The sequence below is a fragment of the Callithrix jacchus genome, chromosome 12, assembly GCF_049354715.1.
Source record: "Callithrix jacchus isolate 240 chromosome 12, calJac240_pri, whole genome shotgun sequence".
In the NCBI taxonomy this organism is placed as follows: domain Eukaryota; kingdom Metazoa; phylum Chordata; class Mammalia; order Primates; family Cebidae; genus Callithrix; species Callithrix jacchus.
In genome coordinates, this window is record NC_133513.1 from 59,621,256 (window position 1) to 59,643,306 (window position 22,051).

The window sequence follows — 22,051 nt, forward strand, 5'->3', positions numbered from 1 at the left end:
GGTGAGCCAGCAGGGCGGCACCTGCAGGGGACTCCAGAAGTCTTTGTGCTCCAGCAGACAGGGCTGACTTGGGAGGCGGAGGGAGCTCCAGCAGACAGGGCTGACTTGGGAGGCGGAGGGAGCTCCAGCAGACAGGGCTGACTTGGGAGTCGGAGGGAGCTCCAGCAGACAGGGCTGACTTGGGAGGCGGAGGGAGCTCCAGCAGACAGGGCTGACTTGGGAGGCGGAGGGAGCTCCAGCAGACAGGGCTGACTTGGGAGGCGGAGGGAGCTCCAGCAGACAGGGCTGACTTGGGAGGCGGAGGGAGCTCCAGCAGACAGGGCTGACTTGGGAGACAGGGAGGGAGCTCCAGCAGACAGGGCTGACTTGGGAGGCGGAGGGAGCTCCAGCAGACAGGGCTGACTTGGGAGACAGGGAGGGAGCTCCAGCAGACAGGGCTGACTTGGGAGGCGGAGGGAGCTCCAGCAGACAGGGCTGACTTGGGAGACAGGGAGGGAGCTCCAGCAGACAGGGCTGACTTGGGAGACAGGGAGGGAGCATGCGTGAAGATGATGGTCAAGGCAAAGCTGAACTACCACTCAGATTAGGCTGATGAGGTCTTTCTTTTTTTGAGACAGTCTTGCTCTGTTGCCTAGGCTGGAATGCAGTGGCTTGACCTTGGCTCACTGCAACCTCAGCCTCCCAGGTTCAAGCGATTCTCCACCCTCAGCCTCCCTAGCCAATGTGGTGAAACCCCGTCTCTATCGAAAATACAAAAATTAGCCAGATATGGTGGTGGGCACCTGTAATCCCAGCTACTCAGGAGGCTGAGTTGGGAGAATAGCTTGAACCCGGGAGGCAGAGGTTGCAGTGAGCTGAGATCGGGCCACCGCACTCCAGCCTGGGCAACAGAGTGAGACTCCATCTCAAACAAATATATTGCCGGATGCTGATGTTCAATGTACTTTCTTGGCCTGTTCAGTTATGGAAGGTGGCGCCCAGTTGCAGAATGTGTTGTACCTTTCAGCACCTGATGTATACATCTCGTGTAACAGAGAGGGCAACAATAAAATAGTGAACCTTATAAAGAAACAGAGGGACATCCATGGGCCACTGTGTGACCAGCAGGAAAGGGGTTAACACCTTCAGGAGGTGCCAAGAAAAGGAAAAGGGGAGGAGAAATCCCCTCTGTGCTTTCTAAACAGACTCTTCAAAAATGTCCCAGCGTCCCAGGCCTCCACTATGGGAAGGCCAGACAGAGGCCGGCACAGCCTGCAGAGAGGAAGGCCTGGGGCTCAGGCAGGATGCAGAAGCTGGCAGGGTCCCAGGTCATCTCAGGGCACCCCCCCTTCTCCCCTCCCATGGCCTCCAGCCCAGCCTGTCAGCCGTTTCCCAGGGTACCCACAGCCCTCTCAGCACCACATCCTCCCTCCTCGTGGAATTTCTGAAAGCCCCAGCTCCGTGGGAGCCCACAGTGTTGGCCAGCGACACACCCACTTCCCAAAGATGTTCCCTACTTCCTTCCATGAGCATGCAGATGACCCAGACACCCCACATGCCTCTCTCATCAGTGCCGTAGCTTCAGCCCAGACAGGAGCACCCCTTAAAGCCAAAGCTAGCCCACATGCCAGTTATGGGAAATATATACAATGCTTCCCAAAGGTTGTCACACCTTTGCCATGCTGCTCTTTCTGCTGGGGAAGCCTTGTCCTCCCCCTTGCAAACTCCTGGCCATCCCTCAAAGCCCACATGAAGTATCAAACACACCCCAGGCCAGCTATTTCCTCCCTCCATCACGGCACCAGACATGGTATCTGCATGTACCTGGCTCACCTCCTGGCGGGGACTGAGGTTAATCTACCTTCAGAGTCCCTGCACCTCATACTGAACCCAGGGCCAAGAAAGCTCAGGCACCCAAATCAAGATGCCACCCTGGTCCCTTCCCACCACCTGGTCCTGTGCAAGCATCCTGGCCTCTGCTGAGAGAATATGTTATAATAATAACATAAGCACTTAATGTTTACCAAGCACTTCCTATGAGCCAGACAGTGCCTTGAGGGCTCTCTGCAATTATCTCCTTTCATCCTTGTGACATTCTTATAAGGGAGTTAGTATCCTCAACCCTGTTACACAAGGCACAGAGAGGTTAGGTTTATTGCCCTGGGCCACACGGCTCATGAGGGAGGGAGCAGAAATTCAGACCCTGGTGGTTTCTTTCCAGAGCCAGTGTTCTTAATCACAACAGGTCTATTTGGGGGTAGGAAGACAGTCGAGGGAGACGTGTCAGGAAAAGCCCTGAGTGGAGGAGGAACTCAGGGATTATAAAGGCCAGTGCTTCCAGACCTTCTCTTTCCCCAGGTCCCAGCCAAAGGCCTCGGAAGGCAATCAGAGCCTCCTCCCAGACGAAGCCTGCTACTCCCAGACCCAATCCTGTGCTAAGCACCAGTTACAGGAAACATAAAAAGCCCATCTGCAAGTGCCTTGGCCGGAGATGAGGACGGCACATGGCTGGGCTGCCCGCTGGGAGGTGAGAGCCATGATTTGGGACTATTCTTAGCAAACCTCTGGCTCTCCTCCCAGAGGCCCAGCAGGCAGCAGGCCCAAGCTTCCATACCCCCGCCAGCCTACCATTTCCTGACACCATGTATGGAGGTCCCACAAGGCTAACAAGGGACTGGCGGGCACAGAGCAAAGACAAACCCCTCCAGCTTTCATAGGAGAGGTGCCTGGCCCACCTAGCCTGCTCCAGGCCTCACCCAGGGGCCCAGGGCCATGCACCTGGCTGCTGAGGAAGCCCTGCAGAGTCCTGGCCACAGGGGAAGACTCATAATCAAAGGCCCCCACACCCACATCAACTGGGAGCTCACTCCATGCCATGCACTGAGCCACACACTTTCCACTGATTGTCTCCCACTGAACCCACAAGGAGGTGGGGGTTACTGACCCCACTCTAAAGATGAGGAAACCCAGACATTGAATGACCTGCTGGAGGTTACAGGGTATGTTAGTATCAAACCATATCTAGAATCTGAGCTGGCTCCTAGGTGCCAGGTTGAGCAGACAAGACCTGAGTATAGCCAGGTGGGGGACCCCTTCCCTGTGCAAGCCCAGGGCTTAGCAGAAGAGAAGCCAGCCCCAGAGATCAGTGGCTCTCATCACAGACTCAGCTGCCTGTGTCCTCTCTCTCTCCTCGGGAGATCATCCCATCCCTGCCAAAGACCCACAGGCTTGGGTTCAGGAGAATCCCCAGGCAGTTCCTCCCCAATTCCAGTAGGCAAAGAACAGTTGGAGCATCCCACTCAGGCCACACCGCCTCACTTGAGGAAGCCTCTGAAGACCCAAGGAAGAATCAAAGCTCAAAGAGCACCTGCTGGTACTTAAGGCACAAGCCCAGCCCTGCAATGCAGAGGCAGAGAGGCCAAATGACTCTGAGTAAAACACAGGAGACTGAGCTTTTTAGGGTCCTCAAACCCCAAAGTGGGAGTCTAGAAATAAGCCCCAGCACAGAGCACCTGCACCATCACCACCCCAAACAGGACAACTTCCGGGCACTGTGCCACCCAGAGAAACAGTGGTAACCAGGCAGTGCGTGCCTCAGCCTACCTCTCAGAACCCACCTGTGTCTGGTTACTGGCCTCTGGCAAACATACGTGTCTGTGCCCCTGCGAGCTCACAGTCAACTCCATTCTACCCAGGTACTTCAGCTGCTTCCCTGTGGCTCTGCATCTGTGTCTGGGAATGTCGGTTCACATCCCCATCTGTGCTCTGGTGGGTCCACCTATATGTCTGTCCACTGACACGTCTGCCTCCCATGGGGGTAGATTCAAACCCCTGTGATGGTGTAGATCTACATACATGTCTACAGTCCATATGTGGCCCACGATGATGAGTTCATGTGTGTCTCTCCCCATGCATGTCTGTGTCCCCAGGTTGTTTGCTCACCCCCCACCATCCTACTGTGTCTGTCTTCATGTACATATGAATCCAGTTCCTCTATGTCTCTACACATGCAGCTGTAAACCTGACCACACACATGCACACATGTCTCCGCCCACACAGGCATCCCCCACAGGTGCCTGGGTAACCCAGGTCTGTGCACACCTGTTTGGAGGCAGGCAACTGTGTTCACACAGGTTCTCACAGTGCCAGCCAAGGGCTTCAGGGTAAGCTAAGCAACTCCCACTCCCAGAACTGCACCCAAGGCCATGGGCATGAGCACACTGCCACCTCCGCAAAGTGTTCCAGAAAAACAGAAACCTGCCAGGGACAACGAAGGAGGGGGCAGAGACCCAGATACAGCAGAGCCTCACAGAGGTGAGGTCAGAACCGAGCCAGGAATCACCCACCTCAAGCCACCTGGGCCCTACTGTGCCCACCCCCAACACTAGCCAGGGAAGGGAGGAGGCTGCATGCACCACCAGGGGTCTGTCTGCATTCACAGGAAACTGGCCCAGTGCCTGCCAGCCTCCCAAACCCCAGTGATGGAGGCTCTTCAGAAAGGAAGTGAGGACTTCCTCCCGCTTGCCTCTGAACCTCCTACAAGGCTGGCTCTAGACCCCAAACCCCAGGAGCCACAGGCCAGCTAGGAGAGTCCCGGGCTCAGCCCAAGCCAAGAAACTAAACTGGTTGCTTCAGAAATCCATCAGCAAGAAACAAACAAAGCTGGGAGTGGGGATGGATGCAGGAGAACCTCCTAAGCTCCCCTGCTGTTCCCTGCCCTTGGATCAGGGTAATAACGAAGAGTGAGCATGGAGCTGGAACATATCAGCACATCTGCTTGCTTGCATGGAAACTGGATCTCTGCTGCCCTGGTGGTCCCGCAGCCTAGATTACTCACGTAGCAATGGTGTGTAGCCTCTCTGCTTTCCACTATCACTGGGACTGGTATCAAAACCCTGCATCAGGGAACTTTTGTTTAGTCCCATGTTCCCCGCAGGGGTGAGCCTCCTGAGGACAGAATCCTCCAAATCCTTCTCTACCCACATTCTTCAGGGCCATGGCCCAGTGACTGGCATTTAAGTGGTGCTCAGCCACTGGGTTCAGGTTGCTCTGCCCAGAAGCCAAGGAATTGGTGCATGGGCCTCCGGCTGGGAGAGTAGAGATGCCCAGAATATTCCTGGGGCCATGAAGCTTTACTCCCATCTCTGACAACCCAAGAGTCATGAAAGGGCTCCAACCATCCTGGCCACCTTCAGGAGCCCAGTGCTGCGGGTCTCCTGTAGACCACTCTCCTTCTGACAGATTTTCTGCCCCCTCATAAAACGCTTTTAAACTGAAAAATGTACTCTCCTCGGAGACCCAGGCCTACAGAGGAAGAGGGCCAGACTGGGCCAAGAATCAATGCCTGTGCCCGCTGAGAACTCTGAACTTATCCCGGGTCTGCTGGCCTCAAGCCCCCTACAGGTGAGTCCCGGGACCCCATCTCTGGGTCATGAAACGGCTTCCCTCTCCCCAATCTCCCCCTAACTTCGCAGGGAAGCCTAGATCCTGGCTGTGCTCCCAGGCCTGGCAATGAAATGTGGAGTTGTCGCCAGCCCGTGCCTACACTAGACCCAGGAAACTCGGGAGAGAGGTTAGCCCAGGGTCCAACACACAGAACCACCCAGCAACTGCTCCCTGTGAGTCCCTTTTGCCTCCCACGGACCAATCCTGAGCGGGTTTGGGGTGAAGGCCCAGGACCTCACCAATCCAGGGGATGGGGAGTTGGTGTCTAGAGCAGTCTCAGGCTGGGGGGTGCCCGTAGGATTCCGGATTTGCCCTCTCCTCGCCAGCCCCCGGCTGGGACACGTCGGTACCTGCCAGCCCGCGGCTCCGCGGGGCATTCGTGCTCCTGATGCCGGCAAGCTGCGCCTGGACGGCGGGCGCCGAGTCAGGCAGCTGCGGGGCGCGCCCGGCGCGGGCTCCGGCTCGCTCCTCCCAACTTCCCCAGCCCATGCGGGGGCAGAGGCGGCTCCGGAGGTGGGCAGGCCAGGCGGACCCGGCGAGGCCACGCGAGAGGGAGCCCGCGCTAGCCGGCGATGGGAGCTGAGCGCCCCTGCCCTGCGCGCCGCGCTGCTCCCCCGCGTCCCGCGTCCCCCGCGCTGAGGGGCGGGCCCGGCCTGGCCGCCAATCACCGCGCCCGCCCCCGCCCGGCCCGCGAGCCCCAGCCCCACCGCGAGGGGCGGGGGTCTCGGATTTAAAGACACACTCACCCCAGCCGCGGCCCCGGGCGGGCGGAACGCTGGCCCCACCTTCCCCGGCCACGCCTCCTCCCTCCGCCCGCCCATCCTCAGCGAGGACGAAAAGTTTGGGGCGGGGGAGACTGCCCGGGAAGCCAGTTCCTCTTCCCTCGTCGCTTTCGCGGCTGCTTCTGGAAGACACCCAAACCCGACTTCCAGCCTCCTGGCTGCAAGAGGCAGCAGCGCTCTGGGCTCCACACCCCCTCCCGGACGCCGGCTCCCCGCAAGACCCGCTGGCCCAGCTTCCCTCGCCCCCCTCTGCTTTACAGCCAGGCCGAGCCTCGGCGGGACCGAGCCCAGCATCTGGGCTCCGCGCCGGCCTTGCTGTGTTACGCGGCCGGAGCTGGGCGATCGCGCTCGCTGAACTTTTGCCTCCCACGTGTCGAAGGGCTAGCCTAGCACAGCGGACTGTCAGTCCAAGCAGGGTCATCTCCCACGCCCCAGAGTCCTAAGGACATGCGCCCCTCGACCCCCGGAGGCCAAAGGGGAACGGCAGAGCAGAACTTTGGATAGAAAGGGGTCCCTCCACCCCCACCCCATCACTTGGCTCCAGGCAGTGACCGGCACCATAGGCCTGCCCCCCCACCTCCCTTCATCCCACCCGTGCAGACTAGCACTAGGCTGCAGCCAGCCCGGCCCACCCCGACGGCCCCGCACGTCCCCGCGAGCACGTGGGTGAACGCACCCACTTGGGTTCACTCCTCGCCAGTGCTTCCTCGTGGAGAGATGGGCTTTGTTGTATTTGGTGAGTCACTTCCTCCCTCTCTCAGCTCCACACTCGGGAAATCCTTCTTTCTCACCTGTTACCACCTGCCTCACCCCCATTCAGTACTGGAGCGGGATTTGGGGGAGCTAGGGTTGCCCCATGATGAAAGCAGTGCAGGCACCTCTGTCCAAAGTCAGGCGGGAGAGCGCTGGGCTGGGAGAGGGATACACATGCCCCATGACCCCTAAGAATAACTGAAGACGAGAAATGACTCATTGTGGTCTCACCGCATCCCTAGCACCTAGCTCTCCAGTGTTTCACGATGTTATAAGGTTAGTACTTTTCTGATCTCTATTTTAAAGAATGAGGAAACAGGCTCAGGAAAGACTTGTCCTCAGCTCCATACCTGCTCCTGTGCCACCCAAGGTGTTTGAAAAGGACAGCAGCAGAGAAAGTACCAAAGTGGCCTTGAGAAACAGACCTGACCTTCAGAGTCCAGCAGAGCTAGGCTCAAAGTGGCTCACAATTTACTGGTTGTGTGGTCTGGGAAACATGAGATAAGTTCTCAGATTCCCAACTTCTGCATCCACAAATTGGCTTCATCCTCCTTCAAAGAGGTGGTTGAGGAGCCATGAGCTGGGCAAGTAATGTCCAGGCATTGTGTGTGGTACACTCTAGGACTCCCATCCTGGGCCACATTTTCCTTCCTTCCTCCTCGCCACAGCCCCGTATCCCATCCCATCCACTATCTCAGACTCCCCAACTGAATCCTGCCATCCTGAGGATGCATTCCAGGATGATGCCCTCCTCTAGGCCAGGACTAAGGGGCATGCATGTGTGTGAGCAGATGCACACATATACATATACATACATGTGCATGCATATGCATACAAATATATACACATAATGCACATAGATATCCAAATACATACATGCATACAGAGGCATGCATGCACACATATATACATATATAAACATAGTATATGCCCATATGCACATCCAACCACACATACAAATAAATACACACATTTTGCTTCCCCTCACCCTTTCTGCCCAGCAGATGCTGGGATCCATGGCTGCGTGCCTCTCTAGCTCCCAGAGAACATAAGCTATGTCCTACCTGTGTCTGACCTGTCTTTTGGTCCACAGCACAGTGGCTGGCACATCTTCATACATTCATTTGTGCTTGGCACACACACAGTAGGTGTTCTTGTCGAACTAAGCAGAAAAGCAGAAAAGCCCAGGGCAAAGATGTCCTTAGGAGAGCCTGCAGTCCCAACCCTTCTGGCTCTAATAGCATCAGGGTTCAGCTGGTAGGTAGGGGGCTGAGGGCCTGGAGGTACCTCAGGGTCAGGCCACAGACTGCATCCAAACCACAGTGCCCAGCCTTACCAGCCTACCACCAGCCCCCAGAGGGCCTGCCAAGTCCCTCCTCAGAATAGCGAGTCCTGCAGTCCTGGCTGTCTGCTGGCCATGGGGCTAGTAGTCCCCGCAACCATAAGAAAGACTCACAGTCAGATCTGCCCCACCCTGGGCCTGGGAGGGGAACAGGGGCTGAATGCTGAAGGAGAGAGGCCACAGAGCCTTCTGGTACACCCAAGAGAAGGCCCTCTGCTCTCTCTCCAGCCCCAGGCAGAAAGAAACAGTCAGTCAAGTCAGCTCTCTCAGCTGAGCCAATTTGTGCCTCTCAAACTGCAGCAGAAGATTCCTGAGAAGTCTGGAAGCTCAGAGCAAAAGGCCAAAGTCCCCTGGGAAAAGATTCATGGGTCCCAAAACAGGATCTCAGGAAGGACAGAGTTCAGGACTGACCCCCACTTACACAGTACTCCACCAGCACTGCCAGCACCCACATCCCACACTCACAAGCCCCCAAGACACCACATTATCGTGCTTGTGTTGCTCATGTGTGAACTCATACTTGCAGGCATCCGTGTTTGTGCAAGTGTCTAGCGGGAGTGAGTGTGGCTTTATGAGTGAGCATGTGTGTATGTGTAGGTATGTGTAGCACACATGCAAAGCACCTGGCACAGTCCAAAACCAGATGAGCTGCTGCTGCAAAGAATATGAGTAACCTGTTACGTCCCGAGAGACTCGCCTGTGGCCGTCCACTGCCCCATCAGCCCAAGCAAGGTGCAGGTGCTCTTGGAAGAGAGCTCCCAAGTTCAGTCCCTGGGCAGAAGAAGCGTTAGCTGTGGGAACCTCAGATTCCCTTGAGGGAACACTCCAGCCAAAAATTATTTCCTGACAGGTACGAATGACTTGCTGGAAAGCAGAGGAGCTGGGTTCAAACCAGCAAAGATGAATCTTGATCAAAGACGGGAAACAGGCTCTGCTGCTCTTCTCCACTCCCCACTCCCTGACATCCGCCACAGCTAGGGGACCCTGGGCCTGAGGAGTGGAAAACATCAGGAAAGGGGCTGGCCTGGCTTTGGTCCTTGTGACCACATTACTGCTAAGAACATGGGCCATGTGCACCCTTCAGGGTGGGAGTCTTGGGGCCTGAGGTTTTGCCCTGAGCCCGGGGGTCTCTGAGCCTAAGGTAAACTCATCCCTGATGCCTGAGTCCCAGCCACATGGATCCCCTGTCTGCCCTGGCCATCTGCCCTCCCAGGCCCACTACCCCATCCCCAGCATCCAGCACTCCCATTTTTTCAGCCCCCATCTATGTGCAATCTTAAGACAAGGGCTTTAAGCAGGGTGGACCTGGGCTTGGATCTAGCCACAGCAACTTTACCACCGTGTGACCTCAATGCTCCAAGTTACCATATCGATCCAAGTCTCCTCTTTCGTTAAATGATGCGAAGAGCAGTTCTTTCTTCCTGGGAAAGTCTGGAGGATAAAAGATGCTTGGCATTCTGCCAGCATTTACTGATGGCAGCTGTTCCTGTTGTTACTGCTGGAATAGCAGCTCACACTATGACCTAGCCCTGAACCTGCCGGGGCAGAGGGGTGTGTGGAGGCTGAGTTCAGGTTCCTCCTCCAGGCAGTTTACCTTGGACTCCTCCCCTATCTGCCCATGGGACCTCTGTCCACTCTGGACTCCTTCCCCTCCCTTCCCTGCCAGGCCCTGGGGCCTGAACACCCCTACCTGGCGCAGGATACATGTTCAGTTATCGGTATCACATTATGGGCAGGATTATGCATTTTATTGGTTATATCCTTCTTTAGGTCTAAGCCTAAGGATCACATCCCCTGACTCCCAAATTCACACACAAGGTTCAAACCTTTTTTTATCAAGATCTAAAGTAAGAAATACCATTTACACCAGGACCAGCTATAGAGATATGCAAATGTGTGTTATTCACAAAAAAAAATGCTTAGTCTTACTGCTTTGGATCCTTCTCTCCCTCCCTGCCTCCCTCCATCCCTCCCTCCCTCCCTCCCTCCCTTCCTCCCTTCCTGCTGGAGTGCAGTGGCGGTGGTGCAACCTCGGCTCACTGCAACCTCCGCCCTCCTCAGTTCAAGCAACTCTTCTGCCCCGGCCTCTCAAGTACCTGGAATTACAGGCCCTTGCCACCATGCCCGGCTAATTTTTGTATTTTTAGTAGAGATGGGGATTCACCATGTTGGCCAGGCTTGTCTTGAATTCCTGACCTCAGGTGATCCACTCGCCTCAGCCTCCCAAAGTGCTGGGATTACAAGTGTGAGCCACTGTGCCCAGCCATGGCATTCTGGTACTTTCTAATCTATCTTATCCTATTTCTTTTTGTTATTGCTGAGTGCAGGGCACTACTACACTTATTTTGCCGGTGACCTGCAGTTTGAACATGCTGCACAAACAGTGAGGTTCCTATAAGAGCAGGGACCAGATCTTGCTCCCCTCCATCCCCACAGGACCACTTAAGGACCTGACTGAAGGGCACCCAGGACATGTGGCAGGAGGGTGATTCTAGCTCCAAAACGTTCTTCAAGTTCTACAGGGCAATGCGCCATCAGATCAGGAGAGAAAAGGAGGAAGGAATCCTGGTTAATTCATTCCACAAATATTTCACTCATTTATTTAGTCAGTCAGGCTGGGTACGGTGGCTCATGCCTGTAATGCCAGCACCTTGGGAGGCCAAGGCAGGTGGATCACCTGAGGTCAGGAGTTCAAGACCAGCCTGGCCAATGTGGCAAAACTCCTTCTCTACTTAAAATACAACAAAATAGCCAGGCATGGTGGCAGGGGCCTGTAATCTCAGCTACTTCAGAGGCTGAGGCGAGAATCTGCTTGAAACCAGGAGGTGGAGGTTGCAGTGAGCCAAGATCACATCACTGCACTCCAGCATGTGTGACAGAGCAAGACTCTATCTCAATTAAAAAAAAAATTTTTTTTTAATTATTTAGTCACTCAGCCTGTCAAGAAACATTTACCAAGCCCCTCCTATATTCTAAGACTTGTTCTGTCCCCAGAGAAGTGAATGAGGCAGACAAGTTCCTGCCTTCATAGAATTGACATTTTTGTGCACTAGGAGGACACAGTAAACAAGTAGACAACAACAAAAGAAGGATCGTTTTTTCTGGTCCCTGCAGGGCTGTCGGGAAACAGCGAGGGCCCACAGATAGACCACTGGCCCCTGTCCGAGGGAGAGCTGCTCAGGCATCCAAGCTCCATAGAAATGCTCTTTAAGTACCTGCTATGTGCTTGACCCTGGGCTCAGGACACAGAGATGAATAAGACCCTGCCTTGCCCTTGAGGTGCTCACAGACCTGTGGAAGATGCAGACAAGTCACAGATCATTTCAGAGTCCTGCATTTCCTGCAGGGTTGGGGTGGGGCCAGGTGCTGGGGAAGCACAGATGGCGACACCCAGTGGGGCAGGATGCAGGACCTTCCAGGTCAGCTCGGAGTGGAGGACATGGGTGCGTTCCAGGGCCCTGCCATCCCTAGCAAGTACAGAGGTTTGTTCTGGCTTCTGCATCAGACAGACCTGAGTTTTCATTTGGTTTCTGCCACATAGCTGTGTGACCTCAGGCAAGTCATTTAATGTCTCTGAGCCCCCGTTCCATATCTATAAAATGGGAATAGTCATACCTCTCTTGACAGGGTTCTGAGATCAAATGAACTAATAAATTTAAAATCCTTAGTGAGTAGCTGTCCGAGAGATGTTCATAATAGGAATTGTGGTTATCAACATCAGAAGATTCCTCTTCGAGGAATGGTCCCTTATGCCCACACCTCCTCACTCCCTGAGCCAGCATTTGTACACAGCCCCCCCAGGACATGCAGAGAATCCCCTACCCTCACTGCCATCAGAGGTGTTCCTAGTGGCCTTCTAGTGAGTATTCTCCAGAGTCCCAGGCCCTGGATACTGAGAAAGACGAGGGGTGGGAGGCATCTGCCAAGCCTGCAGCAGCAAGGCCATCCATGCTTGAATAAACAGGCTGTCACCCCGCTCCTCCCACCCTCTTCCTTCTTTAAATAACTCAGATCTGGCGGGCCACAGTGCCTCACGCCTATAATCCCAGCACTTTGGGAGGCCAAGGCAGTTGGATCACCTGAGGTCAAGAGTTGATCTCAAAACTCTGTCAAGGCAGGTGTGACGGTCTTCATTTTACAGATCTGGAAACTGAGGTTCAGAGATATTACATGACTTGCCTGAGGTCACACAACTAAGTGGCAGCCAGGCCAATGCGGTGAAATCCCATCACTACTAAAAATACAAAAATTAGCCAGGTATGGTGACAGGCACCTGTAATCCCAGCTACTCAGGAGGCTGAGGCAGAAGAATCGCTTGAACCCGGGAGGTGGAGGTTGCAGCAAGCCGAGATCGCGCCATTGCACTCCAGCCTGGGCGACACAGCAAGACTCTGTCTCAAAAAAAGAAATAAATAACTCAGATCTGTTGCCCAGTTGTCTCCAGGCAACACCACTCCAGGTTCCTGAGGATGCCTCACTCCAACAGAGCCATTTATGAAGATGCTGCAGGGGAGGTGGAGGCGGGGAAGGGTCAGGGATCTATGGAGGCTGTGCCTGACACAACCTCCCAGGGACTTTCATGTGATGAGCTCCTGGGCTGACCCGTCTCTGGGCCAGTGGGGACTTGGAAGGGTTGCTTACCATGCACATTCCAAAGGCTGAGGCCCCCACACTCACTAGGAAGGTCCCAGATTCTGTGAAGCTTTGGACATGAAGAAGCCAAAGCTATGCCTTGGAAAGGTCAGTGGCCAGGGTTCAGTTTCCTGCAGGCCAGGCTCAGTGCCAACCCTCACTGGTTGTGTTATCCCAGCCAGACCCCCACACTTCCTGAGCCTCAAAGAACTTTAGTGCTAGAAGGCAGCTTTGCTGATGGGTGGGAAAGAGACGTCCTCACACTTTTCTGGCAGTATCCATGCAAATGACAAAAGCACAGACCCTCTGCCTCAGCAATTCCATCCCCAGGACTTTCACCTAGAAATGTGCTTGCATGTGTGCAAACTGATGATTAAACAAGGCTATTCATAGTTTGAGTGAGATGAGGAAAGAGAAAATTGAAAGGTCCGTCAGTAGGTGATTGGCTAAACTATGGAACATCCAAAACTAAGAACACCATGCAGCTATTTTAAAACCCAAGGCAGATGGATGTGGGCTGAGAAAAAATGCTTGTTAGAGGAATGGGCACGGTCCAGAGGGGACATGGACAAGGATGGACATGGTGGTGTTGACCTTGACAGTGGGATATTGGATGCAGCCTTGGCATCTGTCTCTAGGGTGATGAATAAGTCACATGGATTCCAACCACAGAATCCTGTCCGACAGTTACACCCACCCAGGTGCACACACGGAAATGTGTAGAGAGCTTGGAAACAAGTATCCAGGGATAAGAGTATTAAATGTATAATACTATTGAGGCTGTGTGCGGTGGCTCATGCCTGTAATCCCCGCACTTTTGGGGAGGCTAAGGCCGGTGGATCACCTGAGGTCAGGAGTTTGAGACCAACCTGTCTAAAATGGAGAAACCTTGTCTCTACTAAAAATATAAAAATTCCCTGGGTGTGGTTGTGCATACCTGTAGTCCCAGCTACGTGGGAGGCTGAAGCAGGAGAATCACTTGAAACCAGGAGGTGGAAGTTGCAGTAAGCTGAGATCATGCCACTGCACTCCAGCCAGGGTGGCAGAGTAAAATCCTGTCTCAAAAAATAAAGTAATAAGGCCGGGCATGGTGGCTCACGCCTATAATCCCAGCACTTTGGGAGACCAAGGCAGGTGGATCACGAGGTCAAGAGATCGAGACTATCCTGATCAACAAGGTGAAACACCATCTCTACTAAAAAATACAAAAATTAGCTGGGCACGGTGGTGCGCACCAGCTACTCGGGAGGCTGAAGCAGGAGAACTGCTTGAACCCAGAAGGCAGAGGTTGTGGTGAGCTGAGATCGTGCCATTGCACTCCAGTCTGGGTAACAACAGCAAAACTCCATCTCAAAAAATAAATAAAATAATAAATCATGCTTGTACTCATAAGCTTGTATATACATGGTCAACCTCTGGAAGGCTGTAGAAGAGGCTGGGAAGAGGACTTAATCCTCAGAGGGGACTGGGAGAGGGGAGCAGACGGACCTCCCACAATCCTTCTGTATGGTTGAATTTTTTACACCATGCATTTCTGACATTCTAATAAGTCATTTGTCATTTTAATTTGGAACGTTCTTATATATACACAAGTGTAGATAATAGTATAATTGACTCTATACACCCATTGTCCAGATATGACAGTTATCAAGGTTTTGCCACACTTGCTTCAGCTACCATTTTCCTTTTCCTTCCTAGAGTGTTTTAAAACAGCCCTGAAATATCACACATTCACCCCTCCCTCTGTAAGAATACAACGCACATAATAAATGCAATTTAAAAAAACAGAGTCAGGGCCGTGTGCAGTGGCTCATGCCTGTAATCCCAGCACTTTGGAAGGCTGAGACGGGCAGATCACCTGAGGTCAGGAGTTTGAGACCAGCCTGGCCAACATGGTGAAACCCCGTCTCTACTAAAAATACAAAAATTAGCTGGGCATGGTGGCATATGTCTATAGTTCCAGTTACTTGGGAGGCTGAGGCAGGAGAATTACTTGAACCGGGGAGGCAGAGGTTGCAGTGAGCCGAGATTGCACCACTGCACTCCAGCCTGGGTGACAGCAAGACTCTGTCTCATTAAAAAAAAAAAAAGAAAGAAAGAAACAGAGTCTGAGAAGCCAGTCAGTGCATCCTGCCAAACCTGGGCCATCCCCATACTAAGCCCCCTTGCCTCTGCTTGACTGTTCCCAGCAATGAGGAGCTCACAACCTGCCTCAGTCTCCTTCTTTGTCATGCTGGCCGAGATCTGGGCTTCTCAGAAGTTACAGACACTAGCCAGCACACCCACCCTTCGAATCTTGCAGGCACCCAGCAGCCAGCAGGGGCGGCCCAGGGGAACCCAGCCCAACTCACTCAGCCCCTTCACCTCCACAGCAAACTCAGAAGCATAATGCATGCAACACACATTCACTTCAACTAGTGGCCGTGGAAGCTCCGCTGGCTTGGAAGGCCCCTCCAGGCACCCCCAGACAATCTGAGACAGGCATTCATGGTCCAGCAGTTAGAAGTAAACAGTTGTTCCGCAGCCTGGCTGTGTATGCATTTGAATCACTGACAGAGGGGTTACACAACAGACTCCCACGCCCCGCCCAGCCCTCCTCAGCCAGAATCTCCAGGGCTGAGCCTGGGAAAGCCCCCAGGAGGGTTTAAGGCTGCAGTAGTGTTTCACATTTAGGAATCCATGTTCCAAGGGACTCCAAGGCATTCCTCTGGCTGATAGGCCAATCTGACTCTTAGCCGCCTGCCAGCATGGGGTGAGATGTTCCCAACTCCAGCTGGCAGGGGCCCCAGCAATGCCAGCTCCTTTTAATGGTATGCTGGCCAAGGCTCAGAAGGAGTACATGCAGCCCCTAAATCCAAAGTGCCTTCCAAGGATAGAGGCAATGGATTCAGAGATGGTACCCTGCCCCCTCCACTGTGGGTAGATAAAGGCAAACTTTAAAGCCAGGCTGCCAGATTTAAATCCCAGATTTGGCCCTTACCAGCTGTGTACCCCTAGTCTCAGTCTCTTCATCTGCTATGGGGCCATAATAAGAGTCCTGCCTCAGGAGAATTGTTTGAACCCAGGAGGCAGAGGTTGCAGTGAGCCAAGATCACACCACTGCACTCCAGCCTGGGCTACAGAGCAAGACTCCATCTCAAAACAAAAAACAAGGAGTCCTGCCTCATGGGCTGGGGTTAGGCTACTGTGCTCTGTCCACTAGAAGTCCTGGGCAGGGGCCTCCACACTTGGGCTCTAGGGAAAGGAAATTTCCTTAAAAACCTTGCCTGGTAGCCAGGCGTGGTGGCTTACACCTGTAATCCCAGCACATTGAGAGGCTGAAGCAGGCAGATCACCTGAGGTCAGGAGTTCGAGACTAGCCTAGTCAACATGGTAAAACCCCATCTCTCCTAAAAATACAAAAATTAGCTGGGCATGGTGGCAGGCACCTGTAATCCCAACTACTCAGGAGGCTGAGGCAGGAGAATCACTTGATGTGGAGGTTACAGTTAGCTGAGATTGCACCATTGCACTCCAGCCTGGGCAACAAGAGCAAAACTATGTCTAAAAAAAAAAAAAACCATGCCTGGTGGACCACACCTGCCTTCTTCCCAGTAAGAAAGATAACTCCTCTGACAGAGGGAAGTCCAGGGGCCAGGCTCCATAAGGGCCATCACGACAGGTCAGGGCCCCGACCAGGCTTCTGGAATCCTCATCTCGTTCCTGCCTCCCCATGTCTACACTGGGCAAGCCAAGGAGCCTCTCAGCCTCACTCTTCTCATCTGTAAAATAGAACAAATAAACCCTGCCTTGTGCATAATCACAGGGTACTGTCCTCAGAACCCACCGGTGGTGGGGGGCAGGGGTAAACTGCTCATTTAAGGGCAGGTGGCGAACTTCAGGTAACTCAGCAGCACCGTCACAATGAGCCCCTGGGCGCTCCTTCTACGAAACTGAGGGCTAGAGGGCTCATTATGAGGAGTTAATCTAACTCCCTGCCTCATCCAAGAACACCCCCCTCCCCACGCACTCCTTTCCTATCCCGGGTGCGTTCTAAGTGCTGGCTACTGTGTCAGGATCATGATCTCACTCCTCACAAAACCCCTAGAGCCAGCCCATTCCATTGCTATCCTCATTTTACAAATGAAGAAAATGAGGCACACAGCCATTGAGGAATTTGCCCAATGTCCCCCAGCCCTCTCTGATTCCAGAGCTTTTGTGTTCAGCTACTAAACTGCTGCCTTACTTGAATCCTCCCAGTGACGGGGGTCTCACTCCCTCAGAGGCCATCTGCTTCCTTGTGAACTGTGCTGGGTGTTGGGACATCCTTCATCTTCACATGAATCCAACATCCACTTCGAAGTCGCTCCCCTCACTCTCCAGCCAGTCTTTCACTTTCCCTCACCTCCCACCCACAATCTCCAACACTGGGACCACCAGAGCACAGGTGCCTCCTCCCACGGAGCTGACTCTCAAATATTTGAGAAACACCATCTCAAACCCCCACCCCCAGGCTTCTCCAGCTAAACATCCCAGGACTTTCAAAGACTGGTGGGAAACTCCAGGAAAAGAAGGGGCCTTAACTGTGATTCTACCTCCAGCGCCCCCAGGGGGCCTCTTTCCCAAGGGGGTCAAAAAGAGAATGAAACCCTGCTTTCTCTCAACACTCAGCACCTCCCATACCCCCCAGAAGCTAGTCTCCTGGCTCTGACTTCACACCTAGCTGACATTTGACAGTTAGAGACCTGTGGACAAGTCCTTTTTGCACCCCGCAGACCCCCTCACCCTCCCCATCTGTCTGGAGTTGTCTCCCACTTCAAGCCTCTGAAGAGGGTGCAGGAGTGGGCTGCCACCAGCAGGAGGCAGTAAAATGGTTAAAATGCACACCATGCTGGGCGCAGTGGCTTACGCCTGTAATCCAGCACTTTGGGAGACCCAGGCAGGCAGATCACAAGGTCAGGATATCGAGACCATCCTGGCTAACACAGGGAAACCCCGTCTCTCCTAAAAATACAAAAGTTATCCGGGCGTGGTGGCACGCACCTGTAGTCCCAGCTACTTGGGAGGCTGAGGCAGGAGAATTGCTTGAACCCGGGAGGCAGAGGTTGCAGTGAGCCAAGGTCACACCACTGTATTCCAGCCTGGGCAACAGAGAGAGACTCTGCCTCAAAAATAAAAAAAAATAGGGAGGCCGAGGCGGGTGGATCACGAGGTAAGAGATCGAGACCATCCTGGTCAACATGGTGAAACCCCGTCTCTACTAAAAATACAAAAAATCAGCTGGGCATGGTGGCACGTGCCTGTAATCCCAGCTACTCAGGAGGCTGAGGCAGGAGAATTGCCTGAACTCAGGAGGCGGAGGTTGCGGTGAGCCGAGATCATGCCATTGCACTCCAGCCTGGGTAACAAGAGCGAACTCTGTCTCAATAAATAAATAAATAAACAAACAGATAAATAAATAAATAAATAAAATTCCCACCATTTCATCACAGGGAAAGAGGGTGCGACCAGGATGGTGGCAGTGGGGTGGCTGTTGAAAGAAGGAAAGAGCCCAGGCAACATCCTAGAGTGTGCTGAGTGTGCTAAGCCTCCCTTCCCCGTGGCCTTTGCTTTCTCCCTGCAAATTCCTGCCCCTTCTCCCCAGATGGTTCCACTTTCTCTCACTTTCTCTTACAGCTTCTCCCACTCTTCTCAAGGAGGGCTGCCTGCCACCTCCAAAAACCACTATTTTAAAAGCCTTGGTGATTGCTTAATGGTTAAGGAGTTTTAGCCTCAGAAGATGTAAACGTTCTGAAGATGGATGGTGATGATGGTGCACAGCTATTAGAATGTATTGAATGCCACTGTAGCATTTCATTAAAAATGGTTAAAATGCCGGCCTGAGGTTGACCAGGCTGGCATTTTAACCATTTTTAATGAAATGCTACAGTGGCATTCATACATTCTACTGACCTCAGCCTGGTCAACTGTCTCTACTAAAAAAAACAAAAATTAGCTGGGCATGGTGGCACATGCCTGTAATACCAGCTACTTAGGAGGCTGAGGCAGGAGAATTGCTTGAACCCAGGATGTGGAGCTTGCAGTGAGCCAAGATTGTGCCAATACACTCCAGCCTGGGCAACAAGAGCAAAACTCCATCTCAAAAAAAAAAAAAAAAAAAGGAAAAAATCAACAAATGGAGGTACAGGGCTGGTTGTGGTAGCTCACACCTGTAATTCTAGACTTTGGGAGGCCAAGACAGGTGGATCTCCTAAGGTCAAGAATTCAAGACCAGCCTGGCCAACATGGCAAAACACTGTCTCTACTAAAAATACAAAAAAATTAGACAAGTGGCATTGCGTGCCTGTAACCCCAGCTACTCAGGAGGCTGAGACAGGAGAATCGCTTGAACCCAGGAGGCAGAGGCTGCAGTGAACCGAGACTGCACCACTGCACTCCAGCCGGGGTGACAGAGTGAGACTCCATCTCAAAAAAAAAAAAAAAGGAGATACAGTTTTAGCATGGAATAACCCAGTAACTGAAATGAGTGAACTACTGATACAAGGCAACGTCATGGATGAACATCACAGACCTAAAGATGGTGAAAGAAACCAGATAAAACAAGAATTCAGCATAAGATCTCATCACGTATACCAGGTCCCAGGACAGGCAAAAGTAGCCTATTGCCAGTCATCAAGGACAGAAGAGCAGCCCATGGGTGAGAGTCGACATGGACTGGGAGGGGTGCTGTAGCTTGATCTGGTTAGGGTTATGTGGACAAATGCATGTGTGAAAACCCATCAGTTTGTGACTTCAGGATTAGTACATTTCACTGTATGTGTATATCTTCATCATCCCCTTTACCTACTAAGTTCATCCTCACTTCTTTCCACACTGGCCAAGTGTGGTCTATCACCAGGGCCTCTGCACTTGCTGGTCTGTCTTCCTAGAAGGCTCCCCTTCCAGATTTTTCTTTCTTCCAGTTAGGTCTTTGCTTAAATGTGGCCTCCTTGGAGAAGCCTTCTCTGTCCCACATCTGAAGCAGTCACTCAGCTCCTCCCTAATGCTTTACCTTGTCACTCTCAGCACAGCACTTGTAGTCCTTATCTGATGTGTTTCTCGTTTTGTTTGCCTGTTTGTTTATTGTCTGTCTCCCTTCACTAGGATATTCACTCCAGGAGAGCAGGAATGTATCCATCAGGGTTCAAATCTTGCCTTCACCTAGAGCAATGTCTGGCACACGGTAGGTACTAAATTAACGTTATTAATTAGATATTCATCTCTAGAGCAGGTAGAATGCTGTCTCAAGATTTACTCTCCTCTCACCACCCCTCCCCTTCTAGGTGGCGAGAGAAAAGTCTCAAGACATCATTCTACCTGCTCTACCTACTCTATCTGCTCATTTTTTGTTTTTTGATTCACCCCAAGAAAGACCTACAATGTGCTGGGTGCATTCTGAATTCTTCACCGTGAGTTCACCGTGAGGTAGAGGGAAAAGCACCCACGCCAGATCTTTCTAGTGAAGTGTGAGTGATGGACAAAGTGGCATGTGCCTACGCCCGGGGGAATGCCCAGAAGTGAGTGGCTGGCTCGGTCTTTCAGTTCCCAGGGCCGGGGGCCCACGGGGGCTCCTAGGTGTGGCCATGGATGCAGCCAAGTAACAGGAAGGCCTATGCCTTGGCAGCAAGCCACCTCCTTCTAAAATGCCAGAGAGCTCAGCCAAGGCCAGCCACTGTCCCTGCCTGCAGGCCCAATCACCTGCTGCCATAGCAACCTGTCTTGCCAAGCCAACGGCACTGGGCACAGGAGGCACAGCTCCAGAGGGGCACAAAGCATCTGCCAGGATCCCCAGTTCTGGCAAGAGCGGCACCTTGGCCAGCTCACGCCACAGCTGAGAGAGTTGTGCACTGTTCTTGCATATGTGTGTGCAGGGCCTGTACAAGCATGCACAAGTGTGCCCAGTGCAACAGCTGAGACTGGGCTTCCAGTAGCAGGGAAAGAATTGTCAATGATGAAAGCCCCCACTTACTGAGCCTTGATTACATGCCAGACACCAGGAAAAATACTTTTCACGTATTTCCTCATTCAAGTCTCACAGCAACCCTATGAGGCAGGTAGTATTCCCACTTTACAGGGTAGCCACAGATTGGTCAAGCAACTCACCTAAGCATCACAACTAGGAAGCCCCAGAGCCAGGATTAGAACCCAGGCATTGGCTCCAAACCATTAATATTAACTTCCAGGATCAGTCTCTCCACCAACTGAGTCATTCAGTTTCCCTACTAGTCATTCATTTTCTGAGCTCTGTACAAGCAAGGAAAAAGAGACAGGTTAGATCAGGTCTCTGGCTTAAGTTGCCCCAGCCCCCTTGCAGGAGATGCAGGTAGATAATTGTGATGCCAAGCCGAGGACTACACTTGTAGTCCCAGCACTATGGGAGGCTGAGTTGGGCAGATCGCTTGAGGTCAAGAGTTTGAGACCAGCATGGGCAACATGGTGAAACTCCATCTCTACAAAAAGTACAGAAATATGCCGGGCATAATGGCATATGCCTGTAGTCCCAGCTACTCTTGAGGCCAAGGTGGGAGGATCACTTGAGCCAGGCAGGTTGAGGCTGCAATTAGTCATGATTGTGCCATTGCACTCCAGCCTAGGTGACAGAGCGAGAGCTGCCTCAAAAACAAATCACAATGCCAAGAAGTAAGTCTCAAAAAAGCAAGAGCCAAGGGCTCTCTGGGACTGAAGACAAAAGAGGGCGGCCTGGCTCCCGCATCTGCCATGTGAACCTCAACTGGGGGTCCCCGGGATTGGCATAGGAGCTGTTTCTGAATCTGAAGCCTGCCATGGATAAGCATCTCCAGAGGAGAAGCTCTGGTCTGGGAGGCCACCTGCTGGACAGATCGCAGCAGGACACCCTTGGCAGCTGGGTCTCCATGCCTCTCCTTCACATGTGTTTCTGGGTGCCCACTGTGTGCCTAGCACCATGCTAGGCACGGGAGAGGCAGAGTGACACAGACAGTAAACCAGACAGCCCTGTGCAGCTTGCAGTCTGGTGGGGGTGACAGACATTAACCCATAGCCCCAGAAATAAAGATGTAATTCCAGCTGACACTAAGTACTTGGGTACTCTTAGGAGGTGTGAGAGGCAGTCGAGGGGAAG

General features: G+C 53.0%; 1 protein-coding gene across 8 annotated transcripts in view; it reads right to left on the bottom strand.

Annotated features, from left to right (window-relative positions):
* Nucleotides 1-22,051, bottom strand: part of PALD1 (phosphatase domain containing paladin 1) — a 100,481-nt gene that overhangs the window by 75,657 nt on the left and 2,773 nt on the right. For 2 of the 8 annotated variants that reach the window (XM_035268091.3, XM_035268088.3), the window contains exon 1: nucleotides 6,171-6,200. The exons of 2 other annotated variants lie outside the window; for them this stretch is intronic. The gene's annotated coding sequence lies outside the window, so the exon portion shown is untranslated. Of the gene's footprint in view, nucleotides 1-5,663; nucleotides 6,130-6,170; nucleotides 6,201-22,051 lie in introns of those variants that run through there. 4 more of the 8 variants (XM_035268089.3, XM_035268086.3, XM_035268090.3 and 1 more) reach the window with 2 other exon arrangements.